The sequence below is a fragment of the Seriola dumerili genome, unplaced genomic scaffold (assembly GCF_002260705.1).
Source record: "Seriola dumerili isolate Sdu_G_001 unplaced genomic scaffold, Sdu_1.0 BDQW01000149.1, whole genome shotgun sequence".
Classification (NCBI taxonomy): domain Eukaryota; kingdom Metazoa; phylum Chordata; class Actinopteri; order Carangiformes; family Carangidae; genus Seriola; species Seriola dumerili.
Genome location: NW_019174404.1, coordinates 17,523,786 through 17,537,611, shown reverse-complemented (window position 1 = coordinate 17,537,611; position 13,826 = coordinate 17,523,786).

Genomic DNA, 13,826 nt, shown 5'->3' with positions numbered 1-13,826 from the left:
AATTCACACATTTGCCAACTTTGCCCATGTCCAGGTCGAGGTTCAGTCTGCTGCTACTTTGTGCCTCAGATTCTTCTGGACAACATGATACAAACATACAGCTGAAACATTCATTGTGTCCATGTTTGGTTTCTGTTCTTCGTCCACATGAAGACGAGTAACGTCAAATATTGAACATGGCATCATGGCAATTTCAGTGAGTGGTACACCCACAGATTAAGAAGAGTGAAGTCCTCTGAGAAAAAAATCTGCATTAATCTTCAGTGCTCAGAAGTAGCAGGTGCACATGCTTAAGGAGCAATAATACAATGGAAAAAATACACAATTGCAAGCAACAGTCAGATAAATTTAACTGTACTGAATACATACAGTATAAAGGTACTCACTATGGAGGCAGAATGTTAGTGTCATTATATATTATACTATAGCTTTCCTACTACTGATTAATTAGCATATAAGTATTTTAATGTACTGTATTACAATGCATTATGTTTTGTAGGGTCATTATACAGTAGATTTTCTAAATCTTATTGTGTAAAGTAACTAGTAGTTTCAATTGTCAAATTAATGTAAAGGAGTAATAACATTTTAGATGTGAAAAAAATGTAGTGGAGCAGACGTAAAACAGCATAAAATTCAGATACTTAAAAGCACATCTTCCATAAGTACCACCACTCTCTCACTGTCTCCGTGTGTGTGTGTGTGTGTGTGTTTTCAGTTTTTTTTTTACCTTGTTTATCTGCTGTCGAAAAGACAACTAATCTTGAATTCGGTGGTATTGTGTCAGAAACGGTTCATGTCACTCTGCTCTGCTGAAATACTACCTTGTTAGTAAATGGGTGATTCTTCCACTGTTGTAATTTTTGTGTTCCTGAAATACATAACAGAAAGAAACACAAACAAATACAAATAACACATACAGGCCCATTGTAATCCCATCTGCAGCTTGCGCACAATCAGTAACAATGGGCCAAAGTAAAAAAATCTAATACATCAATCAAGTATCTATACCTGTACTACCTTGGTAGTTTTGTGCAACCAACTACTGAATGCTCACAGCTCGACGCTGGTTTCAGGTCATCTAGATGATGTAAATGCAGACAGAAACAAAACCAGAATACGTCAGAATCACATTGCCTAAGACCTGCCTTCTTGACATTCGTCAACAAATCAATAGGACGAAAGACCACCATATGATTTTTACCTGGCCACAGTGATCTCCAGGTTAAGTGGAGGTGAAAACTGCTTTGTTTAACAGAGGCTTTCCAGCTGTCACACACAGGCTGTGAGTGAGTGTGTGTGTGTGTGTGTGTGTGTGTGTGTGTGTGAGAGAGAGAGAGAGAGAGACTGTGTGTGTAGTTAGACAGAAAGGTTGATGAGGGTCTAAAGGTCAGTGTAAAAGTCTGGCATTCAGGCTGAATAATGCTGCAGGCATTTACACTGACACACGCACGCACACACACACACTCACACACACACACACACAGCAATTTGGGATGCAACCATTCTTCAGTAGACAAGATAAATAGTGAACAACCAGGACTGGAAGGAGAAGGATTAGATATAAAGGGGTCAAAGTATCATAATTACTGGGAAGAACAACTCCAAAGATACTGGGTTTATGTTAGTTTAGAGTTTAATCTGCAGGAAGAAGCTAAGAGAGAAAAAGAAATATAGGGAAAGACAGAGTGAAAGACAAATTTAAAGACCAAGAAAAAAAAATTTTTTGAGGGGAACCAAAGCTGGAGTGATATTAATATTTCCTGCCAGCCTCACCAGGCATTTCCAAGAACTGTGCTTTTTCAAGAGGGCTGTTTGTATTCAACATTTGTAAATTATTTATGTCTTGACAGCGATGACGAGAGCGATCACGTTTCTCTGACAACAGCATGAAAGTAAGAATACTAAAAAAGTGGCTAGCAGTGTATTTAAGAAGCCCCTGATAGTTTGTGGACGTACAGACAATGAGAGAGAAACAGTGCCATTTTGTTTATATTCATTATTTCCATTTATAACATTATTAGTACTTTTGTTTCTTGTACCTCAATCTCTGCTCTTTAGCTGCCCCAGGGCATGCAGTGATCCATGTATCCAAAGCTGCTGTACTCAGTTGTGATTGACAGTTACCAAGCGCCGCTGTGACATCATCGTAGCATTAGACACAACCTGATGTCTGTCGTGCATTAATCACAGCCTGTCAGGCGTTATACGGCGACAAACCGGCCGTAACCGTGAACACATAGGCAGACTGAGCTGTCTTACCTTAAACCAGATGATCTTTACTTCCTCAAAAACGTTGTTATTAAATCCAAAGCCAGTCATTTTCCATAGGACAGACCCCTGTTGTTTCATTGTTGTCTCGGCTCTCAAGTTCAGTCGTCATATGTGACAGCTTGACTACGAGTACTGCGCTTCACAGTTTTTCAGTGTCCGGTATTTTAAAAGGGGCTATTTGTACGTTTTCTCTGCCATTGAATGTGGTTTTCTTGACAGGAGCGGGAGACAAGAGCTTCAGTCATTGTTGCGTTTACAAGACAAGAGGTTATAATACAATATAATATCCTTCACTCAAATACATCCATTCATGAAACAGTTAAAGGTTCAATAAAATGTCTTTCTGGTAACCACACTGCCAGGAGTAACATTGGTTTTTATCCCACATCAACAGAACTCAGCACCAAAATGTGTTTGATCTCCCCTCAGATTAATATAAAATTAATAAATTAATGGCCCAAAATATGGTGCTATGTCAGGTGGCCACTATAGCCGGAGGTGGACATGGCCGGCCTCGGCCACCCTCTGGTTCTCCCACTGTGGTTAGGCAAATGTACATCTCCCCCGCCCGTTCTTTAAGGTGTAGTACACAGGCTTTGTTTGTATGCTGTTGTCTGTCGTTGAACCTAGAGTAAGTAGCTGTTGATAAAAGGATCATTTAAATGGTATAACTCTAGTACTACGCCATACCGTAGCATCAGCTAAATACTGTTATAAAATACAGCAACAGCAGAGATAATTGATCATTTCTCCCTTTAAAAGGCATATAAGAAAGCTTGTGAAATCAGTGGTTTTCTGCATCATATTCAAGTCATCTTATTACATGTTCCGCGTGTTGGTCACGCTCCTTTATTCTTAAATAAGATTGGTGATACCATTAACAGTCTGAAGCTCTTTCTACTATTTGATATTAGAGCGAATGACACCAGCTTAATGAATCCCAGTGGTTCATTTATCAGTGGAGGTTAATAGGGTCACTGCGATGAAAATGGGATTCCTCCCTCTCTAAAGTTCCCCTCCTCATTTATACTGTATGTAACTCTGCATGGACTGTGCTTACCGATCAATGTTATGGCAAATCACCTGGTCAAATAATTTTGTATAAATAAATATAAAAACGTGTCACGAAAATGTTACGTGAGCTTTCATTGTCAGTAAAATCTGTCCATTGTTCGTTCTACACTAAGCGAACTCAGCATTAAGAAATCATACGATGCGTCGAATTCATTGGGTAATTATTTTCACAATAACGATAATTAACATCTTTGTTTAGGAACAATCCTGCTGTTACACTGGATTCAAAATAATTAAATTGTTCCCCGGGCACCTGAATGTGCCAGGAATATTGAGCGAGGTGGCTCTGCGGCACAGTTCATTTTCAGTTTATTTTCTAATAAGCTCACGCTGACGACGTTGCATGCAAATCCTGAGGAAGACTTTCTGCAACCTTGCAGCAAAGCCTACCTTTTATTTAGGAAGCAGTTAACAGTTGTTGTGAGTATCGCAACAACTCTAACTCACCACACAGTACATTTCAGTAAGGATACGGTGACACTGTTACACATTAAATTCAACAGCTTAGCTCACAAATTTACAAGCAAAGATTACGGCTCACCAAGGTTTAATGCTCATTCGCACAAGCCACAAGCAACAAAGAAGCCATACCAATATGCATTCAGATCATCAATTGGAAAAGCACCAAAGGAAAAGGAGAGAAAACTTTTTAATCGCCTGAGATACCCGCTGAGCAAATGTTGTTTCTATTCCTTTACTGCATAAACACTGATATGATTTGGCCTCAACATGTAGCAACTACTACACTTGAATTTAAATTTTTCCTTTTTGAAAATCGGGGCACCACCTTCAATTGAAGGAAAAATAGACAAACCAAATTGATCAGTCTTACAATCAGGTAGCAAGCGCTTGATACAGGGATCTCTGTCTCTCCTTTGAAGGAACAAACAAGCCCATGATAAATCAGGATATTTATTTATGGCTAAATTTCAATAAGCAACTTAAAAAATAAACATAACACAGAGGACAGAATCAAACACATGAATAAGGCTGATCTTTTATCACAGACAGCAGAGGTAAAATTTTGCCTGCTTAACCTCTTCCAGTTGGTCCTGAAATGTTTATTTCAGTGCAGGCTTTACTCATGAATCTCTCCGCGAGGTGACGCTCCCCGAGATTCATCAGTTGTCTTGCAAAGAGGGTCAGATAGCAGGGTTTCTTAGCTGTTATGGCGACGTCGTTCCAGGGTTTATCAAGCAGACAAAAGGCTGATGATGATTCTTGCAAGCAGGCAGAAGTTGCAAGACAATGCAGCCTTTGCTGCAGCTTCCAGTGTACTATCAAAGTGAGACTTTCTGAAGCAACATAGACCAAAAAGAAAATGCAGTTATATGAAGTCTAAAAAAAAATAAAAGTAAAGTAAGACTAGAGAAAAGGCTTGGTGAGCAGTTGGGGGAAAATGTTAAAGGACGAAAAAGGAACGTAAAAGAACAAAAGACTGAAGAAGTGAAGAAGAAGAGGTGCATCACAAAGGTGGTCAGACCTTTGTATCAACCGGCAGGTCAAGGTGTTTATTGTAAGAGGAGAAACGGCCTTTCACGCCCAAAAATTTATTTGGCCTCCAATGATTTTGAATTCCTTTTGTTTGAAGGAGGGAATATAAAACTTTTTGTCACTCTATGGAGATTCATTTAACTGAGGTTTTATAAGCAAAGATCACGTCCTTAAACAGATCACTATGGTCAATCAACAGTGCTTTTACTTTGTCCTTTCTCTTTATTTCTCATACAGATTAGCATCTAATTGACATTTGTATGTTTATTACATGAATGCAATGGAACATAGCAATAGCTTAACTATTTACTAATTTAAAGATAAAACAACAGAAACTGTGACATGACCCTCTCCTGCTCCAAGCCTGCTCTGAATGATCAGGGTGAACCATTACACTACACTCCCATTACACACCTGCTGCTGTGAGAGAGCGGGGACCATAATTACACACTGTAAAAGTCCCAAAAGTGAACAGAGCAGGAACAGGAGGGCAAAATAACTCACTGAGCCATGGCGGTGAAGATATCACATGGCGCACGGGTGTACACACACACACACACACACACACACACACACACATGCAGTGAATGTTAGGCAAGCAGGTTGTTACTAGTCATTACACACTGGCAGTCCAAAAAAAATTTGTGTACAAATAAGTCTGAAATAAGTATGAAAAGATGCAAAATTAACGCTGTAAGAGGACTACTTGATTACTATAAGGAAATAACAATCATAGTGTTGAGTTTCCTAACTTTATATAATAATGAAAAATAACAAGAATGATGTAGAATTTCAAAGAGCAAAAAGAAAAGAACTGTTTTTCATCCTGTATATTTCCACCAGGAAAAGGAGGATCACACCAGAAATGGATTATTACATGCCCTGTCACTCTGTCTGTAAACAAAGCAATGGTTACTCTCTTAGCTAACCCCAAATGGAGAGAAGTATTCTGAGAAGTAATGTGAGGAATAATTATGGATTCAACACCAGAGATGGAGCCCAAATATTGCGACGCCTCCGTTCTCATCAAATGTAGTGTGCTAGCCCACTGACAACTCAATTTTTAAAAGCATGTTTATAAGTGTACATGCATCTCAGTCGGAGTTTGTGTGCATTAGTTTAGTGTATAAGCCATTGTGTAGTTAAGGAAAACCTATAAAATACATGGGCAATTAAATGATGTAACCACTGGCAATACAAGTGAAGATCAAAGTTAGCAGAGATCTTTCAAGCAGTCATATTTAAAACATGCTATTCTGTCTTGTGATATTCAAAGAGGTATCTATTGATCAATACAGGTACAAGAATATTATGGAGGATGTTTGGCCTATGAAATTATTTTTTCAACTTTATTTTTCAACTTTCAACACATATTTTAACCATTCATTTTGGCTTCCGCCAATTAGTTTTCTGCAGCTTCTGCTTTTCTCCCTGTCTGCGAGTATGAATATAATCAAAGTCTTTGGTTAAAGCCAAAGCAGCTAAGATGCACAAAAGTCCTTGACACAAATAAAATACATAACCACAATGTTACTTTTTTTTCCATGGTTGTACTTGAGCTAAATTTGCCACGGTCTTTAATATACTGTTCATCTTCCAGGCCCCTTAAATTTCTTATGTGGAAACAAAAGCACATGAAGGTGTCAGTGGGGAAAACGAGTCAGTGTTTCTCCCTTCCTGTGAAGTTGATTTTTTTTTTCATCTGCCAGCAGTATGAACATGTAATCTCTGGGTGTGATTATTAATAAAAGACCTTCCCCGGACTGAGCAACATGGAACACGTTTCACTCACAGAGCGACTTAACACTTTTATGTTGTTGGAAGGCCGACGTGTTAGAGGGGCTCACATTATCTAACTACAAAGGCTCGACCCTGTCAAAGAGTACCATACAGAAAGAAACAGCAGCATAAACAGCTTATTAAGAGAGCTGGAGATGACAGGGAGCATGTCAGCCATTCTAGGATATATTTACCTTTTGCATTGTTATCCAACTACAAAGGCTACAGGTTTAGTCACGCAGACGAAGAAACAAGAGAACAAACACATTAGAGAAAGATAGAGGGAAAAAAAAAGAGAGAGGGAGAGTCTGCTGCTGTCTGTTTTACAGCACGTGTCTGCTCTCACATTGTTATCCAGTTCAAAGACTGCTGGCAAGCAATCTTCAGTGGATAAGGGTGATGTGCAACACAAGCTAGCTTTCTGGCTTCTAATATAACAGCTGAATGGAATTGGTACAAGAAAAAAAAAAACTCCTTAAACGCCCCAAAAAGTTTGCTCAGTGAACTTTGTACAGTGGGAAAGTGTTGTCAATAAGGAGATTATGTGATAAATAGCTATAGAAAGCGTTTTTGAAAGATATAACAGCATGATTACACAGAAGAGCAGTTCAATCTCATCACCCCTGAGAGTAAAATTGATTTTGGGCTCTAAAGTTTTATCTTTAGATGGTCAAACATTTCTTTCTATATCTCCTTATAGGCACAAATTAATGCATTAGAATATTTTCCAGTTCATTTAGTCATCACACAGAATGCAGTATGGCAAAAACATAACTGTCTGCAAGGTACAATAGTAACTTCTCTTTGAAGATCATTAATTCTTTGTGCTTACAAACAGGAATCCTATTCATGCAGATGATATAGGTGCATTTACTCAACTTTACTGATAGTTGGGTTTATTTGACATGGGCTTGTGTGAGGTAGTTATACATAGTTGGTGTATTAGCTGCAGTAGATTTGGATTGGCTCAGTTTAGAGCAGCCAGGAGCACCAGCACAGAGGGTGAGCGATTTACTGTTTCAAAAAAACAAACCCGTTGAACCCGGTATTGTGACGGCAATACTTTTGGCAGTAACAAGTATTGTAACTTATTACTTTTTCAAATTAAGAAATGCAATTACAATTACTGATTAAATGGGCTTGTTACTTTTGTTTCCTATGAAATGGACACCTGCAGACTATAGCAGACAAATGCAGCTGACTCTATGGTGTCACAAATGTGAATCAATCAGTCAGCATTATGATAGAGTGATGATCAAATTTGACTGCTATCTTTACCCACACTGTGTCACAGGCTCAGCCCAAAAATTGTATACTTATAGTTGGGTCCAAAAGTAGCTCACACATCTCGTTTGCACACCTGAACTAAGAGTGAGGCTCCCAGATAAGGTGGAGATATTGCACCAAATGCCGAGACAACAACAAGACATGACAAAACTTACAGACCCTCTAGATTATTGCCCGGCCACGGTTGACAAAATTATTAATCAGTGGACATCTATTCATCGTCAGAAATGGGAGGAAAGAACAAACATCATGGGCTGAGGTGAAGAAACACAGGGATGCAGCAGGCATAAATCCATATGAAGACTTGGCCTCTGCTGCAGTTTCTTTCTTCTCTCTCCCACACCTAAATGCTGAGGTAGAGAGACTGTTCAGTCAAATGTGAGTCATTAAAAACAAATTCAGGAATCGTATGTCCCTTCAGACCCTCAGCTCTATTCAATATATTAGATATGGTTTGAGGCTGGCTGGGGATGCATGCTATGGGCACAAACCACCAGATAAGGTGCTGCGGCTCTTTGACACTTCCGCTGCCTTTTCATTTAAGTCATGTCCTGCAGCAGGTTCTAGCTCTTCCTCTGCACCCAACATCGCCCCACAGGGGGGAGAGAACTGAGGGTACAGGTCTTGCCGATGATGAATTCTGTCTCAGCACCCTCATGGAGTGATCTGGAATCACATCAGAATCACAAACAGGTTTATTTAAGCAGTGCAGAGCAGCAGTCACAAATATGCTAATCAGCGCATGACACCATCTGACATTTCAAGCAGGCTTTATCTACTTTCCTTTGAAAGTAGTTGACAACACTGCTCAGCGGTCGGTGATAACACACCGAAAATGGATTCGGGAGAGGCCACAGCCGGGACTGAGGCAGGCATGTGCCACCCATGGCCCTGTTTAGAAGAGTGATTTGAGATAACTGGGTCTAACAATGATTTATGGAGGTCTCCCTTGAATACACGAGATACTGGCTTTCAAAAAGCTGCTGTCAAACTTTGAGTGACTGGTCACGGGAGAGATGGTCGCTAACTCTTGCTTGCAGATGAGTTAAAGGAATCCCACACATTTGATGTAATAGCTAGTATCCTTAACAATTTACCAACTCCATCAAGGCCTTCAGGGTTTATGGGCTTGACGAAAACAATGATATGAGCTGAAGGGAGAAAGGAAGTGGAGGTAGAGGCTGTTGAGGCAGCCTCTCGCATGGAGGAAGAGGATTGTTCAGAATATCAGCCGCCAAAGCATCAACACTGCACTTGACATCTTCTTAAACAGTGGATGCCACGAACACAAACTCCAAAAAAGTATTCATGTGCAGCGTTTTTGTGGGCACAAGACCGGTTGATCCACCGTAGCTGAGTGAAACTCCTTGTTTCTGGCAGTAGAGTATCATGAAAGACCTTGGTGAAGGTTTCCATCGCACTTCAAGTCCCCATATGAGTGGTTATGGTTAGACCGCTTTTCAACCCACCTTCGCCCGTGCTCCTCCTTTTCATGTTGTGTCAGACTTAATCAATGTCATGTCTGTTTTCATTGATGCCTGCTCTGTTCTGTGCCCTGGGGGGGTGGGGGGGTGTCTTTGCTGCTGCTGCTGACCCTGCCTTAGGCTTTATATGTATGCACATGTGGAAGGGCAGAGAAGTCCCAGAACAGAGCCATACCACCAAAATATAACTTACTGCAGATGGAAGTAAAAAAAAAAAAAAAAATTTCTTTGACTTTGACCTTTTTGAAGTGTTCCTGACTGAAATGATACTAGTACTTATGACAATCCTTGGAAAATGTATAACTACACACAGTCTTGAGTTAAATTGAAATGCTTTTGAACAGGTTCAGCCTATTATTCAGTCCTGCCAGCCTCTGATAGATGCCCTTCAAGGAGGAATAGAGCAGTGGTTTAGACCTGTGCTTGCTGAACCTGAACGGATTTCTGCAGCGGTTCTTCAAACGTTTCCTACATCTGAGCAATAAGGACATACTGAAGTGTGTAAATCATGAAACTACAGTGGTGTGAATATCATTCATGTCTGTTATTGATCTAGTTGTTTCCTCTATTAAGTATCACTGGTAGTAGTGTGTAGCCATGGATTACATCAAGATCCACTTGGAACAGGAGCCCAGGAAACATCTCAATCTCAGCGGGACAGCTTCAGTGTCATGAAGCAGGGCCACATTCAAGAGAGCATCATTCAGCTAGATGGATACCTGGCCAGCACAACTACTACCACGGATGTTCTCATGTCACTCCCTGCAGAGTGCAATTTGTCTCTGAAGGTAAACACACCTTTGCCTGCTTCAGCAGCCTGCAAAAGACTATTTAGTATCCCGGGGCAGATTTTCTCACCTAAAAGAGTCAGACTCTACTCACAAAGCTTCTGCTGCTTAATGGAAATTCTAGGAGATTACAAAAAATAAAAAAAAAAAAGACTGAGAGGAAATGAAAATGAAAATCTCCCATAAGAACGGTCTCGCAAACTTTTTCTTTTGAAACAGATGATATTTTGAAATCCTGTGTTGGGATCAGTGCCTGCTGCTGTTGTAATGTGCTGCGTTTAATGCCCCTTTTTTCAAGTGTAAAATTGTGACTTGTACAGTATGTGTTTACTGCAGTATAGAGTACAATGGTTTTGCATTAGATGGCTGTTACAGTCAGATAAAAACTTTGGTGTTATATTGCCTCATGACATTTCACTCTGCAGGTCACCCCCGAAAAATAAACTAATTCTGAGACACAAGAATCATAAGTTCAAGTGTGAACCTTGTCACAGAGGGTAAACACAATAAACCCAATATATATATATATATATATATAATCTCATATTAATTGATGTGAGATTGTTTGCTAGTGATATCAGCAGCATCATCTGCAGCAGCCTTGTTGGCACAACCTGTACTATTTCTGTATTTAACCACCTGCACTATATATATATACAGTAGGAACATTTAATGCAATATTACAGACTGTGATATTAGGGGATACATTCGACAAGTACTTTCACTTTTAATACTCTAAGTATATTTAACAGCAGGTACTTTCTTACTTTTCCTCAAGTAGAAAGGTTAATGTGGTGCTTAAACTTTCACTACACAACATTTTGTGTGTTTATTTGTGCTTGAATACCTCCTCCACCATGTAGCACAGACACTTTTACTGTAAGGCAAAGGAGTGAACCGCATTTTAAGATTCGTGTTACGAAGCTTAAGCGCAGTTGAAAGTGGCAGAACTGACTTCTCATGAGCCTTGGGGGCAAAATAAATGCAGCCAAAAATCCTGTGTTGTGTCTCTGTGGGTGATGTGTTTTAGTTTGAAACACTATCATCCACTGCATCATTTGGCCTGTAGTTTGATGGTTACTTACTTTTTAATCCTCATCACCCCCTGAGGTCCCTCCTTCCTTCCTTATTCTTGGCAACATGTTGAGCCCCCCCCCCAAAAGTTCAGTTCATCTTGGCTCGCTTGTCAGTCACGGTTCTCACCAGGTCAGTTTTGTTCTTCCAGATTTTCTCTTTGCCCTGAGGAGTCCATCTCAGCACAAACTGTGGGGTGCCTCCATTCAAAGCTCCCTGTCTTATTTCAGTAGTGATGTTCTTGCTTTCAGTTTTCCTGATGTATTCCAAGGTTGTGAGCACTGAATGTCTGCCACAAACGGTTGTAGACACCCAGCAGCATTCATAATAATGTTGGCACCATTGGACTGGTATCATGAATCTTTATTAGAACTATAGATAATTAGCGATTAATGAACTCAATCAGTAAGATCAATCAGCTGCCAGACAAGCCAATCATACCTGAGCATACAGGTGATGGAAACTGTGGTTCAGGTATCATCTTAAAATATGGAAACATCTCCTATAGTTTTTAATTTGCCTATTTGTAATATGACGGTTTTAAGTCACAACCAGATAAAACACCAGTCGCATCTGTGTAGTCAACTACTGTACGTGGGAACGCCACAACCTCGCAGTAACTTAAAACAATAAACATACTGACGTAGATACTTATTACCACTTGAATCGAAGCAAAGTGGTGCGATCATTTTTGAAAACAGGAAGTCTTTTTGTCCATTCAATGCCAGATTTGTGACATCATGACGTCCTCTGACTCAGGCTATAGTCCTGTTTGTCCACTATGTTTTGGAGCAAAGCATTATTTTTCATTTTATTTGTGATTAATTGAATTCCTGACGGTTTTTAAAGATAATTATAGGAATAGGCGGAACAACAGATTGAGTTACGGTTATTGCAGGCAAATCTAGGTTGCCAAGAATCTTAGAGTGAGAGAGCAATGTCTTTTCCAACAGGTCAGTGACACTGAAGACAAAGCCAATCACTGGAAACGGCTTCAAACAGAGGAAAGAGTTACAGATTCTGAGTGCTCTGGCTGGCTGAAGCAAACTCGAATCTTGTTGAAAATCTGTGAAAGCATTTGAAGAAAGCTGCAGATAGATACTCCCCATCCTGTTTGATTCAGACTGAGAAAAATCTGCATCGAAGAACAAGAGAAAAATCCCCAAATACCGATGAACCAGCTTGATACAAATGCATTTCAGTGGTTAACTATCATTAAATGTGTAAAACAGTTTCCATTTTGATCATTGCGGGATATTTAGTGACAATATCAACACAAAGATCTCATGCCTTATTAGATTGCATCCTCCAAATAACACATAAGCCTGCAAAGGCTGAACCGAAATGAGACTGCCTGGTCCATACAGGACTTCCTATTTATCCTCAGCCCTGTTTTATTTGCAGAGACCTCCTTATTCTCCTTTTTGAAAATTCACTCAACACTGGCACGTGAAACGATGGATGTATTTTAAAGACGCCTTCAAAATGGGACAGCCTGGTCGCGCTGCTGTGACGTAATCCGTCCTCAGATGCAGCCTTCAAAGGGATGCGGCCCCTGAATTGAGACACAGCTGTCTCACACAAGGGGCCTATGTTACGTACACTGTTACCATGGCAATTTTACTTACTCCCCTTTTCACTTTTTGCTCATATTCTGCCAAAGGGAAAAGAAAAACCCTGATCCAAAGTTCACAAGACCAGCTGTCATCAAAACACTGAACCTGGAGTGGTTTTTATTGTAGCGATAACACAATGAGGACCTCGGTGAACACTGAAGCTCCCACCTCACACATTTTACATTAGACATTTCCCCAGCTCCCTCAAAGGAATTTGAAATTTGCTTCTGAAAAGTTACCTGCAGTTCATAGTTAATTGTTAAATGAAATGAACAAGCGCCCCCCTCTAGTGGTCAGATTCAAACAACTTTTCCAGTGAGATGTTCTTTTCTCTTTTCCCTCTCTCTTGACACCTTCTTGTCTTCTTTCTCTCACTCTCTCCTGAGTTGATAGCTCATGACCGTGGTTTCATGCCCATGTGTCTTGGGGCTAAATAATAGGAAGCTGCTGTATTTTATCCGATGGCTGAAGGAAGGTTACAGATGCTCACACACACACACACACACACACACACACACACACACACACACACACACACACGCTCACATAAAAATTACCACCTGCATCAGCTCCCACAGGAACAGTACATAGCAGACAGCACAGACACATACTGACGTTATTTGCACAAACACGTACACACAGTCACACTTTAAACAGCATGTGAACACATCACACACACACACACACACACACACACACACACACACACACACACACACACACACACAATGTTTTACAGTTGCTTTCTGAATCTCAATGCCAATCTGGGGTGACTGATGAGAGCGCAAGCACTCCAATCAAATTTCCAGAGAGAAGCTGTCAAAAAGAGGCGGAAAATCAATGGGTACCGATCTTTATCTGTACAAAATCAAACAAGTGCATATGCCAGAACATCAGAGCACTGCCATTTCAAAAGACACAGGGATAAACAAAAGGAAAAAAAAAACCCTTGAAAA